General features: G+C 53.5%; 1 pseudogene; it reads left to right on the top strand.

Annotated features, from left to right (window-relative positions):
* Positions 1-2,247: 2,247 nt before the first annotated feature.
* The window catches only part of LOC119368886, a 15,038-nt pseudogene continuing 13,029 nt past the window's right edge, over positions 2,248-4,256 (top strand).

Raw genomic sequence — 4,256 nt, 5'->3', positions numbered from 1 at the left:
CCGCCGCCGCCTCCGCCGCCGTGGCCCCCGCCGCCGCACTGGGTGCCCCCGCCGCTGCGGCACCCGCCGGCCCTGCTGCCCCGCCACTTGGCGTGACTACCCGTGCCCGAGCAGGAGTGCTTCGGCCCAGCACGCGCTACTCCGCCGACGAGTATGTGTGCGCCGCCTCGACGTCGACGCCATCACCCGTCCCCACCTCTGCTCGCGCTGCCTTCGGGATCCCCACTGGCTAGCTGCGATGCAGGAGGAGTTCGATGCCTTACAGCGCAACCGCACGTGGCAACTTGTTGCGCGACGCCTCCATGCCAACATCATCTCTGGCAAGTGGGTGTTTCGCCACAAGACTCGCCCGGACGGTTCTCTCGAGCGCTACAAGGCTCGATGGGTGGTTCGTGGTTTTCGGTAGCACGCGGGCGTGGACTTCACCGACACCTTCGCCTCGGTTGTGAAACCGGGTACGATCCGCGCCGTCCTTCAGCTGGCCATCTCGCGCGCCTGGCCTGTGCATCAGTTGGACGTTTCCAACGCCTTCTTGCGCGGTCATCTCGCTGAGCAGGTGTTCTGTCAGCAGCCTACTGGTTTCGTCGATGCCGAGCACCCCGACTTCGTGTGCTTGCTCTCCCGCTCTCTGTACGGGTTGAAGCAGGCGCCTCGGGCTTGGTACCAGCGTATCACAGCCTTCCTGCAGTCTCTGGGCTTTCGGTCCACTCGCTCCAATGCCTCACTCTTTGTGTATCATCAGGGAGCTGACACTGCATATCTGCTGCTTTACGTCCACGACATCATCCTCACGGCATCCACCCCCGATCTCCTTCAGCGGCTGACTGCTCGTCTTTGTGATGAGTTCGCCCTCAAGGACTTGTGGCCCCTGCACTACTTTCTCGGCATCGAGGTGATCCGCCGGGCTGATGGTTTCTTTCTGCACCAGCAGAAGTACGCCCACGAGCTCCTTGAGCGTGCCGGTATGCTTAACTGCAAGCCGGCGCCCACCCCTATCGACACGAAGGCGAAGGTCTCTGCTCTGGAGGGGTTTCTCGCGTCAGATGGAGCATTTTATCGCTCTATTGTCGGTGCTTTATAGTACTTGACGCTGACTCGCCCCGACCTGCAGTACGTTGTTCAGCAGGTGTGCCTTCATATGCACGCCCCGCGTGACTCTCACTGGACACTGGTGAAGCGTATTCTCCGTTACATACGCGGCACCATGTCCTTGGGACTCACCCTGATGGCCTCCGCCTCCACCGACCTTGTGGCCTACTCGGATGCTGACTGGGCTGGCTGCCCCGACACGCGACGCTCTACATGAGGCTACTGCGTCTACCTTGGGCCCTCGTTAATCTCTTGGTCATCGAAGCGGCAGCCCACGGTCTCCCGCTCCAGCGCCGAGGCAGAGTATCGAGTATCGCGCCGTGGCCGAGTGCTCTTGGATACGTCAGCTGCTCCAGGAGTTGCTTTGTGATGTTCACAAGGCCACTCTTGTCTACTGCGATAATGTCAGCGCGGTCTACCTCTCCGCCAAGCCGGTGCACCATCGGCGGACGAAGCATATTGAGCTCGATATTCACTTCGTGCGCGAGCAGGTTGCCCTTGGCCGTGTTCGGGTTCTCCATGTGCCGACGACGCAACAGTTTGCTGATGTGATGACTAAGGGATTGCCTACTCCCGTCTTCGAGGAGTTTCGATCCAGTCTATGTGTCTCCGGCGACGCTTCGACTGCGGGGGGGTGTTGAGTATGTATTTTGTACTGCACGTGTATTGGAGTTGTGGCCCACCTCCTAGTCTTGTATAGTTGAGATAGAGGCCTTACCTTGTATTAATACATCGTATTGCAAATCATCTGTCTACAAAAATGAAATAGGACTTTGCCTATAAATGTGTGTTTGGAAATCAGACTTATCCTTATCATATCCTATATCGTCTACAAAGAGGAAGAAACACTTGAATATTATTAGAGTAGTAATTGTCATTGGTGACGATGCGAAAGGAATGAAACATGAAGAATCTTCAATCTACACATAAAAAAGATGGTCGATAAGTTTCCAATACCAACAATTGATCAACGGTGTGTTTCCTACCTATTTTGTATCAGTACCCGCTTTCACAACCAACAACGGCTCCATTTTTAGATGGAAATACTCCTACGCACTAGGATTAGGCCTCAATAAATATTTACCTTTTTCATCCCTCAATCCATAAAACAGATTGCCCATGAAGGATGCCAGTATATATATGCCCCCATACACGAGCATGTCCTCCAAAGTTCATTGAGCAAACACACAAACACTGGACTACCACCGAACTTATCCCACAACTTTGTCAAGTTGTGACGCCCCCGATTCAATCGTACACTAATCATGCACGCAAATGTGTACGATCAAGATCAGGGACTCACGGGAAGATATCACAACACAACTCTACAAATAAAATAAGTCATACAAGCATCATAATACAAGCCAGGGGCCTCGAGGGCTCGAATACAAGTGCTCGATCATAGACGAGTCAGCGGAAGCAACAATATCTGAGTACAGACATAAGTTAAACAGGGTGCCATAAGATGGCTAGCACAAACTGGGATACAGATCGAAAGAGGAGCAGGCCTCCTGCCTGGGATCCTCCTAGGTCACTCCTGGTCGTCGTCAGCGGGCAGCACGTAGTAGTAGGCACCTCCGGTGTAGTAGGGGTCGTCGTCGACGGTAGCGTCTGGCTCCTGAACTCCAGCATCTGGTTGCGACAACCAGAAAGAAAGGAAAGGGGGAAAAGGGGGGAGAAAGAAACCGTGAGTACTCATCCAAAGTACTCGCAAGCAAGGATCTACACTACATATGCATGGGTATATGTGTAAGGGGGCCATATCAGTGGACTGAACTGCAGAATGCCAGAATAAGAGGGGGGATAGCTAGTCTTATCGAAGACTACGCTTCTGGTCACCTTCGTCTTGCAACAGGTAGAAGAGGGTAGGTCGAAGTCCTCCAAGTAGCATCTCCGAGTAACATCTCCAAATAGCATCTCATAGCGTAATCCTACCCGGCGATCCCCTCCTCATATCCCTGAGGTAGAGCGACCACCGGTTGTATCTGACACTTGGAAGGGTGTGTTTTATTAAGTATCCGGTTCTAGTTGTCATAAGGTCAAGGTACAACTCCAAGTCGTCCTGTTACCGAAGATCACGGCTATTTGAATAGATTAACTTCCCTGCAGGGGTGCACCACATAACCCAACACGCTCGATCCCATTTGGCCGGACACTCTTTCCTGGGTCATGCCCGGCCGCGGAAGATCAACACGTCGCAGCCCCACCTAGGCACAACAGAGAGGCCAGCACGCCGGTCTAAACCTAAGCGCACAGGGGTCTGGGCCCATCGCCCATAGCACACCTGCACGTTGCGAGGGCGGCCGAAAGCAGACCTAGCCTAGTGGCGTTCCAGTCCAATTCAGCGCGCGCCGCTCCGTCGCTGACGTCTGAAGTGCTTCGGCTGATACCACGACGTCGGGATACCCATAACTACTCCCACGTAGATGGTTAGTGCGTATAGGCTCGTAGCCAGACTCAGATCAAATACCAAGATCTCGTTAAGCGTGTTATTATGAAGCAACCGCGGACGCCGACCAGGGCCAGGCCCACCTCTCTCCTAGGCGGTCTCAACCTGCCCTGTCGCTCCGCCACAAAGATCCACACAGAGGGCCGTCGGGACAAAGGTCCTTTCAGCCCCCAATCCGTGAAACACTCGCGGGTACTCTTCGAGCTGACCCGACTTTAGTCACCATCTGTATAGTATGTATGTATGTATAGTATATACCCGTGATCACCTCCCAGGTGATCACGGCCCAATAGTATAGCAAGGCAGACTGACAAGAATGTAGGGCCAATGATGATAAACTAGCATCCTATACTAAGCATTTAGGATTGCAGGCAAGGTATCAACAGATGTAGCGACAATGTCAGGCTATGCATCAGAATAGGATTAACGAAAGCGGTAACATGCTACACTACTCTAATGCAAGCAGTATAGAGTAGAATAGGCGATATCTGGTGATCAAGGGGGGGGGCTTGCCTGGTTGCTCTGGCAAGAGAGAGGGGTCGTCAACACCGTAGTCGAACTGGCCAGCAGCAGCGTCGGTCTCGTAGTCTACCGGAGAGAAGAGGGGGAAGAAACAATGAATACAAGTAAATAGATGCATATCGATGCATGACATGTCAAGAAGTGATGCTAGGCGTGCCCTAACGTGGTATGAGGGGGTACTGGTTAGGGGGGAAAA

This window comes from Triticum dicoccoides, chromosome 2B, assembly GCF_002162155.2.
Source record: "Triticum dicoccoides isolate Atlit2015 ecotype Zavitan chromosome 2B, WEW_v2.0, whole genome shotgun sequence".
Taxonomy (NCBI): domain Eukaryota; kingdom Viridiplantae; phylum Streptophyta; class Magnoliopsida; order Poales; family Poaceae; genus Triticum; species Triticum dicoccoides.
The sequence above is the reverse complement of the archived record's forward strand: the minus strand, read 5'-3'. Positions and strand labels throughout refer to the sequence as shown.